This window comes from Heliconius melpomene, chromosome 1, assembly GCF_056956725.1.
Source record: "Heliconius melpomene rosina isolate 202511_hmr_F chromosome 1, ASM5695672v1, whole genome shotgun sequence".
Lineage (NCBI taxonomy): Eukaryota > Metazoa > Arthropoda > Insecta > Lepidoptera > Nymphalidae > Heliconius > Heliconius melpomene.
Window position 1 is genome coordinate 2,868,299 of NC_140389.1, and position 15,831 is coordinate 2,884,129.

A 15,831-nucleotide genomic window follows, 5' to 3' on the forward strand; every position below is an offset into this window, starting at 1 on the left:
GATTTTAGGTTCGATTTCAAGTAACTATTTACTAAATTAAATATTTTATTATGTAATGGCGAACATAGCGTTGGATCCTCAACGAGGGAGTTATTTTCATTTCCTCTCTGTAGTAAAAAGAGGCTTTCACCACTCAGCAAACAGTATCTCGAATTTTCGTCGAAAATGGAAAATAGAAAATCATGACACTAGATTCTATTTGCTATAACTATTCCCCGAAACATTTTTAATATACTTTCATCATTATCATATCGGCCTTTCGACGCCCAATATTCGAGTAAAGTACCCCAAGTACCTCCACGCCAATCGGTCATGCAGTGCCTGCATCCAGCGGCTTCCCGCATATTCTATATTGAGTGACGGAACTCTACTTATAACTTTAACTATCAGACCGGAGCAACGAAAATAACCTTAAATCCCTTAAATTTAAATTTCTCATCAAAGAGATGATGTACTCCAAAAACCTTATCAGTAAAGTGAATCCGTAAAATCCCAAAAGCAGAAATAACCAAGGAGGTTATATCTGTATATTATCGTAGCTCTAAATCCACCCAATAAAATTAGTACGTTCTGCTCTGAATATTGTAAGGATGGCCGTAACGATGTCGATGTTGGAAGATTGGATCTTTACATAATAAAGTCAATGATGAATCCAATTGTAGATAATAATTTGTTTAATATTTTTTTTTACTTGTTGTTAAGATTTGCTTGTTGTTTCTAAATCTAGTGCTATAACACTCCGTCCGCACTATCCGCTGAATTTTTATGGCATTGCGTGTTGAGTGGCGGAACTTAACGCCGCTGTTTTGTCTTGTTATCAGAGCAAAAAAACCAAAACTATAATCAATAATAATTCCGTCACCAAAATGGAAATCGAGCTCACAACTGCCGCGTTACTGTCACACGCTTGTGACACTGTACCACGACGACCTTTGTTTATATATCGATTTGCTTAAATTAAGTTTTTTATTCCCAAAATTTACATTTAGAAAACGCTACCGACACGATGGCCCCAACAGCAATTTACATAATATATCGATATCAACCTAAACCCAGCACTACTTCATCGTCGAGCGCCCAATCGTCTCTGACGTATTGCTATTCATTCATTCTCTAAGTCAGACACCTATTTATTCTGTAAATCCTGAAGCCGTTCACAAAAGCGGTTAGGGTGATTCGAGGACCCCTTCAAAGTGGATACTTTTGTTTTTCCTAATATTAATCGTTATATTTCATTTAATATAATGTATTATTTATGAGGGTTCATGTTTTATTTAGGATGGAGGTTTTGATGTATTTAATTTTTTTTCTCATTGCTTTCAAGTAATGAGACTGCTATCGCTCAGTTCTGCGTTTAGTTCTGCACCTTTGGGACGTAAGTTCCGAAAATGGAACGGAATCTGTAGACGAGAGTCTTAATATTAGGTTCCTTGTCTACCTTTCTATATGTGGCGTACAACCTGAAGCTAAAAAATATTAAATGTATTATGAAACAGTAAAAATGTTTTGAAATATATTTGAAAATTAATTTCCTTTACCCTTTATATTAATACTTACGCGCCATATCATTAAAATTTTTCATTTATACAAACACATACATTTATATAAAAGTACATACAATTCTAACTTTTATATGTCCCTTATAAAAATAACCTAAACAAATACGACGGCAATTTAACAAAAGTTTTAACGTTTTGCTAAGCTAAAGCGTTAGATCCACATCTAAATCGGCTGTAACCGTCAATGGCTGACCAATGTCGGCTGGTGGTCCGATAGTTAGTGTAACGAAAATATGGCATCCATTTATATAGTGTTTGGCGTAAGCTATAAGCATTGAATATTGTTTTTAACCGACTGAGACCAGAAAGAGATATTCAATTTTACTGTTGATTTTAGAATTCCGTACTTCAATAGAAAAGCAATGGACCTATTGTTGGATCACTTTGAAGTTCGTCTACCTGTCAATCTATTCTACTCGAATATTCAGTTTTATTGATTGACATTGTGAGTCTTAACACAAAATTCAATGGAAGGATTCCTCACATATGGAGAAAAGCAAGTAAATGTAAATTATTCATTCCCTCAAGCGAGAATCGAACTCAAAACCATAATCAAATACGGTAACGGTCAGGCGCTGTGCCACTGCGACGACCTTATATTATGTGTATGTTATAATACATTAAACGTTATTTTTACTCACACTGGTGTTAAATTATAAAATAAAATAGTTTTATGTAAGAGAAGAAAGGCAAAGAGAAATTTTGATTTGACCTTCTGTAATGTAAAAAATATGAGGGCACGAGGTATCATTAGAGACTGTAGCATTTGACGTTCCATTCTCTCTGACTACTCTTCTTTATTATATAAAGCTAGTTTCCATACAAATCTGCCCTAAATCATAGCATCACAATCCGCTCTATTCTATAACTTAATGCAACATAAAACAAAAGGGCTCTCGTCAATCTTGAAGGATTGGAGTCCCTATTTTATTTGATTACCTGTCGCTAGTCTGGATTATGGCCAATGTTTTACAAATATTGGCCCAACTCAAACGGATTGATGAAGGTTAACGAGGATGAAACCAGTTTTGATATATTGCCGTACGATTTGGGAAGTTTTTACTCATAGTGTTAGTTACATGAAAGGTGGTGATGAAAATGTTTGTTGAAATCGACTGAAAGTGAAGAACAGAGTACCTTGTCTAAGTCTAGATCTAGGTTAACCCAACCTAGAAACCGAGAAATCTATGGAAAGTGAGTAACGAAAGTATCTCAATGGGAATGACGTGTCTTAACATTGCAGTTTCTTAGGTTCCCAGGTTTTACGTATTACGTATGGGATACCGGATGTGTGAATCTAACAAAATATAAACGTGTAATCTGTAATGGAAATCGAATCCGCTATCCTCACTCTTCAAGGACGGTTCAATTCAAAAAGAAAGCGGAGTTAGAAGGACCTGGCGCCCTTCACCATCAAATATTAAGAATAATTTTCAATTTACTCAAATACAAAGACAACCGAGTAAATTGTTTGCAAGCAATACAAACAAAGAAAGCGTTTTAGACGTCGGACGCTTCAACTCGGCCCATCTATCAACATAGCTTTGAATTCATATTTTATTAGGGATCAGTGGGTAGATGAATAAATTACTAAATTAAAGTAGCTACTACATACGGAATTCTCGAGTGGGTTTATTTTAGAAATGAGATAAATGGACCTTCTGTTGAGTAATTCCTGTTTTGGCTACAGTAAAATTGGTTAGAATGTTTTGTGTATTTAAATTTTTTTTATGGTGATGCGAGATGATCGTGGGTTCGATTCTCTTGCTATTGGGGAATAAGCTATTTTCATATCTTCTAGCAATTTTTTTCACACACTATTTTATTTATTTATCATACAAAACAAAGTCAAAGTATGTCTCTAGTTATATACTAGTTCCCACTCTGGTTTGTAATATTTTCATTCGGAATGTTTTTTTTTTTTAAAATATATTCTTTTTATATCATGCACGAGTATATAGTTAAGAACATGGTATATGTTTATATTATTTGAAGGATGATTAAAATATTTCTAAATAAATATATAAAAATATAATACGCAAATAAGTATGGATTATAACGGCGAACTCTGAATATGCACCCTAGATGCTTGGTTGATCATAATGCCTTTGAAAAACTCACCCTTGCACGAGAATGCATAGCATTAATTTTTAGGTACTATTAATAAAACTGAATCTGAATTTATTACAACTTTATTCAAATGTTAATAATTAATGTTAAACAGAACATTAATTGAATAAATATATATTTTTTGCTTTTAACACTAGAAGTGCCGAAGATTGATACCCCCCTTGAACCGCCGTCGTGACAAATTTGTCCCATTCTACTTATTGTGTTGATTGTTGGTATAATACAAAAAAAATATTATTAAAATAATTCGTAAAATATGTAGACCATATTTAAAAATCAATTCTTATTTTTTAACAAACATAAAAGTACCAAAAAATAAAACACAAAGAAAGAATAAAATATTTCTAATACGTTCTAAGGTCGTGACAACTAACTGAATAACTCTTACAAAATTATAAGTTATTGAAATTAGTTAATATTATTATATTGCCAAAGTAATGCATTAATATATTCTTCATCAGTGATACATCACAGATGATGATGACATTGCGTGGTGATGCCTCCAGAATTCGGCGGAAAATGCCAGCGGAGTGCATAGCACTAGGTTCCCAGGTTCCCTCTACCTACCCTACAATTACCCACATTTGGTATCAAGTGTTTTTCTGAAATTCAAGCCTAGCTCAGTCATCCTTTCATCTGATACCTCACTTGGACTAGAGGCAAAATTTAGTATTGACACCAATTTTACCCCACTTTTCAGGCCATTATTTTTTAAGATTTATACATAAATGTATAGTTTTCAGATTTTTTCCTGTACTAGTACTACATGTAGATGCTAGCTGCCAAATTTCATAATTCTAAGTTAACTGAAAGTACCTTATTAATTTGATTCCCTTTATAGTGTCGAAATACATGTTTTTTACTATATAAACAGTCATATCTTTTTTTAAGGGCGCTTTTTCAGGAAATCAAGGGACTGTAGATCGTCATATAGTTCATATTCATATACTCATATGAATATCAACTCGATTTCTCCAAGCATTCCTGAGATAAAGGCACAGACAGACGGATGGACAAAAAATGATCTTATAAGAGTTTTTTTTTTCCTTAAAAGCTACAGAACCCTAAAAACTTAGCCATTGACTGCTAAACCTACTATTCAATTTTTTTCCGCCCCCGCATTGCCCTTTCCCCTCCACCTCGTCCCCGAGGCATGAAAATATGTCAAATTATACCCTCAAATTATAAAATAATAATGGCGGGACAAAAATGACCCAGCGGCAGTTCTAGGTAAATCTCATTTTTTTTCAAAAAGTATGACTGCTATAAAATTATTTATATTTTTAATTAAATAAAGGTGTAAAATTGGTAATAGTAAAAAAATTTCATCTACATAAATTAACAAATAAAAAAGTTATATACAATCAACCTTGCGTTTGGGTCAAAAATGGGACGGCGGCGCTTCTAGTGTTAATTTACTTTGATTCGGTGTTGAGAAACTCGGAGACTGGGTAATTTTCACCAAAATCTTGGCGATAGCTATAAGATATACAAAATAACTTTCCTATCTCAAATTTCGAAACTTTGCGGCTACAAGCGCGGCGCTGAGTTCCGTTTCGCGACACACAACGTCATGGAGACAGGCCATAACACCTGGTTCTTTCCATCTTAGTATGATTGATATGCAGAATACAAGTGAAGAACAAAAAAAAGTAAGAAAATTTTTAAAGTCGTGAATAAACTCAGAACCATTGTTTATATGCACTATCGCTTACATTCCAATTATTCCTAAATTAAAATTATAACTGAAATAAATTATAACTTTTTTTACAACTTAACGCCGTATCCCTCATATAGCAGAGTAGGTAAAATGAAACTCTTTATGCCGATTTTTTTGTAAATATCTTTAGATTCTTTTATATTTATATCGACATATCCATTTCTTTAGAGCACACATTATAAAGGGTGCTAAAATGTTGAACCCCACAAGTCCTCTATCACGTACGGAGCCGGATCAAATGTTTTACGCGTTTAAGAGCTCTCATGGAGTACCTGCGTACGCCCAATTAGCATTAATTATTTTGGTGTTTTATAATGGCTTTGCGCGTGATATTAGCTGACTTATCTCCAGGTCTTGCAGTTTTCAAGCTTAATATCTTATTATCACCTACAGCAGGGTAGCAGAGGAAACCTAGTGTTAAGGCACTTCCATTTTCTACCGGATTCTGGAGGCATTGCGTAGGGAATGGCGCAACTTAACACCGCGCTTTGCCTTGACTCACTAAAATATTAAATATTTAATTTCCTCGAGTGGATATCGAACCCAATACTAGTCGCATTTAGAGTCACATACTTGTACCCCTGCGCCATGAATGGCCTCTTAATATATTGTGACAGTATTAAAAGCCCAACCTGTGTTATATGAAGTAGATTATAAAATAAGGAAGTCTGGTTGGAGGCATCATGCATATATGCAACAGATTGCATTATAAAATATGGTTCCTGCACTGATTATGCTGATGTAGGAGTATGAGTATATTTTGAATAAGTATCGTTTTTTCTGGTTAAACCTAGAGTTTCTAATAATAAGTAATTAAAATAATTCTAAAATATTTTATACAAGAGCTAAATTATTGAAAATGAAATCATAAAGTTTTTTTTTTTCAAGAATTTTTTTAAAAACCTTAGGTTTTTTCAAATTATTCAAGCCTCATGCCAAAAAAATTAAATCATTTTTTTATTCAAATACAATAGAACTAATTCCCAAAGGAAGTATTTTCCTGTATATAATTTCATCAACCAAACAAACTTTGTAAACCACAGTTAAAAACGAGAACGCAAACAAACAATGGTACCTTGTTCAATCAATGCCAACCCTTTTCCCTAATTGGTCACGTGCTAGGTTTTTCACGGGGATGAGCGGAGTGCGTGCTGAAATAATAGAATTGATTTAAAACAGAAAGTCCAATTAAAGATATCAATTTTGTACCATCGATACCAATGGCATAGTTGAGAAGGCTCTGTTTGTACGTGATAATAGTGTGTTCGATCCCCACTAATTTCGGAAAATAGTTAGTAAATAGACCTCACGCATTAAACTGTATACAGCAAGCCAGGCATAGAGAACCCAGTGTTAATGAACGCCGTTCGTCACTTCCCACCTAATTTTCGAGACATTGCTTATTGAGTTGCAGAGCTTAACGCCGCGTTTCGTATTGCTACCAGAGAGAGGAAATGAAAATGTTTCATATCCCCGAGTGGGAATCGATGGGAATGTCTCTAAATAGTAAGATAAGTGTCTAGGTTTAACGTTGTTGAATTAATTATCAAATCTAATTTGTTGATAATGAACTTATAAAAATATTTCGTATCACTATATTCTCTTTGTCCATTTCGTAAAGTACGAGACATGACTAAAGTTAAAAAACCTATACCCGGCGGTTTGTTGGCGGAAGTACCCGCAAACAGCAATTTCGCCTAATGAAAATATACGTAATTTTGTTCTAAATTATGTCAATTTATCAAAGACCTTCTGGTCAGAATACATATTCTGCGCAGGGTTCACAAACTTTGAATAAAGTTGAACTGTAATTACTTTTGTTTTTGATTTAATTACGTCAGTACTATGTTCCGGCACGTTCACAAACTTTATACTATCAACTCTCATTTAAAAGTAGGGCCGTGATTGTGAAGAAAGTGTGCATTCATCTTCTCTTTAGCAAATTGCGATTTCGAGGTAATGGAGTTAATGTTTTAACATGATCAATTACGTTGGTTCTGGTAAAATTTTATTGGTTACGTTTTATGCTGGTGTTATAATGTTTTTATCTTCTTCATCTTTTTTTTAAATAACAATTCTCCATAAATTATTATTGATAAAAAAATCAGCTTGACGCAGGTTAGTGGAGGGAACCTAGAGACAAGAAGACAATTCTCTTCTAAGGTATTCCGTTCCCTACTTTCTGCCGTATTTATTAATATAGGAAAATTGAAAACAAATTAAATATAATAATTATTCCCCTGAGTGGAGATTGAACCCACAACCGTTGCGTTTACACTCGAGAAAAAAAAAACTCAAACAAAAAAATATCTACATAATATATTTCGTAAAATTATAAAGTATACGTTACTCCTTTCTCAGCATAAACCGTTACTCACGAAGATTGAAAAAAGCAAGACTTGAGAAATAGGAGATCACTAAGAAATAATTATTATTTTTTTTAAGATTTCATACTGAAATATAGAAATAATAGCATAAATTTAAGTATCGGCGAACCAAAATAGATTTTTTAAAAGAATAAATACAAAAAAAAAAGCGTTTATAGGTTACGTTCTGATTTACACGTTCGACGTTTGTGTGTACTTGAGTCCACAGCCCAGCACAGGGACTCGGTGCAAGGACTGCGAAGGGAAATAAGTGTTCTCAAATTGTCGCCACTTATAGCCCTAGTAATTTCAAGGATTTTATACTGTGGTACAAGTGATAAGATTTTTATTCAATTTTTTTTTTAATTTAGTTTTTTTAGTTTCACGCTTTATCCTTCTGGTGTCTATATATAATTTGATATATCGACGGCAGACCGTAGTAGTATAGCATAGTACCCATTTCAAGTTACCATTTTAATACGTTCTCATATTATCTCTCCGTTGTTCAATAAAGACTTTATTATATGAAAGATGTACATACAATAAAATGAATGTTTTGTTAATGAAATGTTTTGATTAATAAATTAAAGTTATTTTTAACATTTTAAAGTGTTATTCCACACTTAGGAAAGAAAAATAGTTATTAAGAAAACGTATAAACATTTTAACGAAGCGGGATTTGAACGGACGTATTCGGTAAGATTTTCTGTAGAAAGTTCTTGAGTATCATAAATAATTTGAAATATGGTTTTAAACTTTCGACGCTTTGTGTTGAGAGGCGCATCTCAACGCCGTGTTACATATTTATTTTGATTTCTAATATTTCGTATACAAATTATATTTATTTATACAAATTATACATGTATTATACAATAATTATACAACCTTCACGTTATTAATATATTATTTGTACCACACGCCACACTGAAAAGCGTATATCTATGTAGATATTTTATTCACGATTCAGACAGAGTCAGCTTTGATGACTGATTACTTGAGGTGAAAACACGAAATGGGGGTCGAGGCCTCTATTTCATATTTCATACCCTTATATTATTTTGGAATCATTCATAAAAACATTCTGTTTATAAATGAGTATTATAATCTACTTTTATATATTTTTTTAACCGACTTCTGTAAGAAAAGGAGGTTATCAATTCGACTGTGTTTTTTTTTTTTTTTTATTTTTTTTTTTTTTTTTTTTTTTATGTTTGTTACCTCATAACTTTTAACTGGGTGGACCGATTTTGATAATTTTTTTTTTATTTGAAAGGTATAGCTTCCCGAATGGTCCCATTTTTTTTTGGTCCATGTCTGACAATGGTATCCATGAGAAAATCACATAAGTCTTAAATTTGCATTATGCATGTGCGCGACTAATAGCCGAATAACTCAATCTCGCGCCAACCGATTTTGATGATTCTTTTTTTATTTGAAAGGATACACTTCAAGGATAATTTGGTGAAAGTTTGGTTAGGTTTCGATTATGGAATCCGGAGAAAATTGAGAAAGTTTGTTTTTTTGGTCAAAAATTAATTATACTGTAATAGTTACAAGCAAAAACTTTATAAATTGATGTCAGAAGTGAGATTCCTGATCGTTGCATTTCTTTTCAACCAATCTCAAAAAAGAGGATGTTCTCATTTTCAACCAACTTCAAAAAAGGGAGATTCCGAATTCACCCGAATACTTTTTATGTTTGTTCTTGTCAATATACCAAAATGTAACTTTACACAAAAATAATAGCTAATTAAATGAAGTTTTACATAGAACAATCACAACCACTCGTTGACAACCACCACCACCACCAAGATTAGACCACCACTAATTTATTTTACGATTTTTAGTGATGGGTAGATCTTAAAATGATGCTTCTTGAAATTATAAAATCTTTATATAATTATTTTTCACTTTTTAGTTCGTTGTTAGAAGTCGGTTTTTGTTTTTGTTAAAAACTAATTTATTCATATATTTTCTTTTTGAGGCTTTTGAAGCCATCGCGGTGTAGTGCGACCGTAGGGGCTGTCAGAAACGTGATTTAATATGAATTATTATGACAAAAATTTATTAACGATTTTTTATATATTTCATAATGTTTTGTGTTCATAACTCGGCGTTGATTTCTGTCATTTGACACGCAATGCCTCCAGAATTCGGCGAAAATTGGGAAGTAGTGTCTTAACACTAGGTTTCCTCTGACTACTCTGCTACACGTGTGATATAGCCTAAAGCTATAAAAATAGAAAAATATTTTAAATGGCAGGTTCAAACAAGTAACTAAAAGGTAAATTGACCAGAAAAAAGGTTTTAAACTAAACTAAAATAAACCGACGTTTTGTGTAGTAATCGGCAAACGGAACTCGATTTAGTTTTATTTTTGAAAGAGAATTGATTTTTTTCAAGTATTGTTAGAATCGAATTTCTAATACAAAATATGTATAAGTTTAAATATATTTTAGTTTTAATGTAACAGTTTTAAAAATAGATATTATTAGTTTGAAAAACAATAATCATGTTTTACCTTCGAAAAAAATACTTTCCACTGATTTTATTTTTAGCAAATTTAAATAAGCGCTTTTAGTAGCTTAAAAGAATGAACTTGTAACATCTGTAAAATACTATGTATCTCCCATAAACGATGCTGGGTAAGCAGAGAAAAATTGGCAACCTAGTGCTACCAATCAACACTTCGGCACCGTTTCGCCAATTTTTGGAGTCATCTCCAATGGCAAAACAAAACACCGAGCTTTGCCTTCTTACACCAAGGAAATGAAAATAATAAATATTTAATTTCCTCAAATGGGAATAAAACATAAGCAATAGACCTATATTCTAATTTTACAATATTCTCAACAAAATGATATGAAGCTAGAATAAAGCTAAATTATCCCACAATAGAAGGTAAACCAAATCTAAATTTGATATTGTACAAGTCGTTTAATTACTAACAAAACAATCGTCGACGTGAGCGTCGTACTGAATTAGAGGGTTAACGAATTATTAACTACGTAGGACCTATTAATGTAGGCGAATGCTTAATTTGTGTCTTAGTTACATGTTCATATGTATAGGTTTTAATATTATTTGGGGAAGTTGTGTATGAGTAGGTCTCAGAGAAAGCAATTAGTGTTTAAGTGAAATTAAAAAATTGTGCTGAAATTCGACTCATATTTAAAATATCTTAGATCTGAGAGCTACAGCTATGAACTTAAGCATGAAGTGAGGACTTACTATACAAATGAAGAAAAATATCCGCAAAATAATATAGTACTGAAATTGATTCGGAACCCTCGGTGAATGAGTCTGAATGGCACTCAACGATTTTTTACCCCGCTTTGAATAAACAAAGCTCGGCGTTCATCTCTGCCATTCAATACACAATGTCTCGAATTTAGACGGAAAGATAAGAACGGAATATCTTAACACTAGAATTCTCCTACGAATACGAAACTGGTATACAGAATAAAAAGAACGAAATTATATAGAAAAAGTTATTGCAATTTTACTATATAGATTGTATATAGATTTACACAAATGATATCAGTAATGATAGTAGAACATTATGAGGCATATCCATAGACGTAATGGAATAATTAAGCAATTGATATTGTTATCTGAATTTTAATTATATATGAAAACTGTGCAGTGCCTTAGAATAGGAGATGTTGTAGAAGGGATAATCGTATGTTGTTTTAAGGTTCACGTCGTAATTTTTGAGGTTCCGCGTGTTGAGATACAAGACTTAACGCCGCGTTTTGTTTGGTTACCCATTCCCCCAAAATGGGAATCGAACCCAAAACTGTAGCGTTTATCACGTTAACTTCATTAGATGCGTTTCGATGGTGCAAAAACAAAATCAAATATCTGTAATTTTAAACAAATACATAAAGATAATCTTTCTTAAAACAATATAGTTAAATTATTTACACAAACATTTTATATAATAGAAAGATATGTAATATCTACATATATTATTTATTTTTCATTCAAATTCAAAATTTCTGTATTCATATAGATTTTTGAATCGTCGAATGAACATAAAATTACCACCGAGGCACCTCGGAAGACCATTCTGCTAAGAGGAGCCGGCGAGATATTCAACAGTTGCTCTTTTCAACAATGAGATTATCTTACCTTTTACATCGTACACGGAGATATTGAGTGTGCGGGTATACCACTTCCAGCCAGAGTGACTTGAGGCCAGTATTGACGAAGATGCAATACTGGCCTCAAGCGTGTGACGGGTATTGGGTTCGATTTTAATTTGGCGGAAAATGGGAAACGGAAGTGTCTTAATTAAGGCAGCGTGCCAGCGCTAGGTTCCCAGGTTCCCTCTATCTACCCTGTTATGTACAGGATGCAGCGAAGTTAAAAAAAATACCACTTCCATCCCCAATGTAATAGTTCTGAGTGGATTAGCGGATGTATGTAGTGTGCATAAAACACGGACGTGCCTTGATAACTAACAAAGGCGTTATATAGTGGTACAGTACTATGGAAATATTGGATTGCCTATATATTATTACAATCTGAGTTCTAATTACATAAAGAATCATGTCTTATCAGAAAATTTATATGAATTTTTGATTTAATAATATTTGTACTTTAGGCTTACTTTAATAAAAAAAAGGAAATAATAATAATAATTAAATATATTAATTAATTATTAATATATTTACTGGGGATATTACGCGTTGAGCGGCGGAACACAACGTTGCGCTTTCCTCGTTACCAGAGCAAAAAAATTAAAATATTAAATCATTCAATTTTCGAGTGGAAATCGAACTCACAACCTATCGCGGTTACACTCGCAAGTACTCCTGCGCTACGACTGGCCGTAAAATAAAAAAAAAAATCCACAATAAAAAACAAGAATCTCTCATTTACCCCCAGTTAAGACAAAAACAAGCGACAAAGTGCGTCATTTCCCCACGAGACGGCGTAAGACTTCCTTCTCCCATTTCCTTTGCGCTTCCTGAAGTCTTCTTCAAAGCGTCAGGCTTTTGTTATATATAGCATTGTAAATAGACACACACGTTTAGTATTTATAATGAGATTTGAGAAATACCTAGCTTAGGGCTTAGGTAGTGATTACGATGTAAATTTGATATAATAATGTCTTATTTTATACAATGTCTTATAAAATATTCATTTTGTGGCACAGTGTCTTTATTTGGGGGATAGTTTTTGTTCTACTTCCTCACTCCAGTAAACAACATGCGGTGTTAAGTTTCGCCAATTAACGCGCTATGTCTTCAAAGTTGGAAGGAAAATGGGAGACGGAGTGTCTTGACCCTCTGCTACTGTGTTATATGCGAGTTACGGTGTGATTTATTGTGTTATTAAATGTTTCTGAATAAATACTATTTACGAAACAGAAAACCCGACTTTCGTTTTGAAGAAAATACATCATCAAAATATTATAGCGAGAGAGGGAAGTCTTGACTTGTATATGTACTCTAAACCCGACAGGCTGTAGGTTCGATTTCCACTCGAGGGGGTGGAATACTTAATATTTTTATTTTTTCATGCTGGTAACAAGGTCGCGCTGGTCACAGCTGCTCCTGAACTCGATGGATATTGGGGAACAGAAATGTCTTAAAGGGTACGGAGTGTCACAACACTAGGATCCCAGCTTCCCTCTGCCTACACTGCTATGTATAAGATACAGCGTGAAGCTAAAAAAACAGCGAACGAAGCGAGCTACGGTTGCTGACATGAACATGTATTTTTTTGGTAGTATACCTACGAGCTCATCGTCGTCGTCTTCCCACTGGAATTCCAGACTATTTCTTTCAATGTGTTTCTTTCTTATGACCAAAGACAGAACATAAAAATAATTAATTACTCCAAGCAGACGATCGAATCCACAACGATCACTTTCCTAGTCCAAATATAACTAAACTAATATTTGTATTTAGCTTTATGAATTTTAAACTCATGCATTCAAAATTTCGATCTAAAAGCGACTATGGCGCATTTAGTATTCAGAATTAGTTAATTGAACTGTTTTCAAATAGAAACGAACTACGAGTGTTTCACTGTGAAATATTTTCATTACTTCGTATTTATGTAGATGTATGGGTTATTTGCATACATTTCGATATATTGGCGGTATTCATATAAATGTCTCATTAGAGCTAGCTTTGAATTGTATTATAATTTATGATATCTAGTTGTTTATTATTTTGTATTGCATTTTTAATTGTAGTTTGAATGCGCTTAACGCCGTGCTATGTCTTACCCGAGCGGTGAAGTGACAATAATTGATTCCCTCGAATAAGGATGAAACCTTCAATAGGAATTTGGCGGAAAATGAGGAACGGAAGTGTTATTATGCTAACGGAGTATCTTAACAGTTTTCAGGTTCCCTCTACTTCCGTCTGTGAGATACAGTGTGAAGCTAAAAAAAACTACTAAAATTTATTTAAATTATCGTACAGTTTAAATAATATCGTATCGTCATTAAATCGTGTCGATCACATCTCTTAATGTTGTAAAAAGAAGAAAGTCAACGAAAAAATGTTGGAATTCAGTAATTATAAAGTTTCAAAGTTACAGTTGCGGCATTGATTCTTTGGCTTTAATTTAGAGTTGTCTGAAACTTTGTGAAAAAACAAGAAGGCATTTATTTTCGCAACGATCATATTATAGTAAGACAACTTGGAAAAAACTTTGGATCTGGTATATTTTGTTAATGTTTATCTTTTTTATACTCTTTAAAACACTCGACACAGAATTTTGCGAAAGAAATATTAAGTAATTAACTTCCCCGATTGGGAATCAAACCCACTACCATAGCGTTTACAGGCACAAGCTGTTGCATTGGACCACGGTGGCTTTAAAGAAACATCTTGTATGTAGGCGTGCTTGAAAATCTAAATATGTATATTACATATAATATATTATTATATATAATATAATATTTATAATACCAATATTGGAATTGAATTCCAACAGTATCACATGTCAAACTAATAACCTCCTATTCAATCACCAGTTAATAAAAAATACACTACTAAAATTCACAAATAATATTAAAACTACACAATCTATATCTAATTCGGCTAAAGTTGGGAACAGAAATGGAAAATACCCTCACCATTAAATTTCCAGGTTCCTTCTACCTACCGTCCTATGTCTCGTACATAGGAGGGTAAGTAGAGGGAACCTGGAAAAATAGCGTGAAGATAAAACAAATCTATAACTTTAATTAAAATGATCTCTATAGTTCCAGCTCAGTTCTAGTGGGTAGTAATATTCGCGTAGTTTGTGTTCCACTCACTCGCCACTCAAATTGGATTCTATTTCGATTCAGAATCATTAATTGATTTGTAATCTCTAAGGTATATTGACTTCATCCTTTTAATCAATGCTCCTATTGGTTGTAGGCTTCTCTATAGATTTGCGAGTTGAAATAGCGTCATAGTACATTTTGAGGTTATTTAAAAAAAAGGAATACCAGTGAAAGAAAACTGTGTAAAAATGTTAAGTTGGCGGGAATCGAACCTGGGCCTTTGGGATACCGGAGAGAGAATCACTAAACCATCGTTCGTTCTTTTAAATATACGAGTATGTACGTCGAAATTCCTATACGCGCGATACATTTTATTTATATTGTTGGCATATTCGAATATATCAAGACATATTAAGTTATGATATTATGTTACTTTTATAGTATAAACTCTTTTGTGTATATTATAATAAATTAATCAACAATTTCATACACAATACAAATTGAATCCACCATCCATACATCTCTAAACAGAATCGAATTGAATGTAATTCTATAAAAAAACAACATTGAAAATACCATGCAGCTTTTGCTAAAAATTAAATTTTCTGTAGTTGTGTTTCTCGCTAATTGTAAAAATAGAACTAAAATGTATACAAAATGAAATTTTCTGTATTTTCTATATGTATGTATGTAGGTACAGCTTATTTCTGGATGAAATAATCGAATTAACGAAGCTATCGTTAAAAGACCAGTTTCGTTGGAATCGTTTCGTTTTTAACATTGAATTTTAACTTTAATTTTCTTTTTAGTAGCATATTT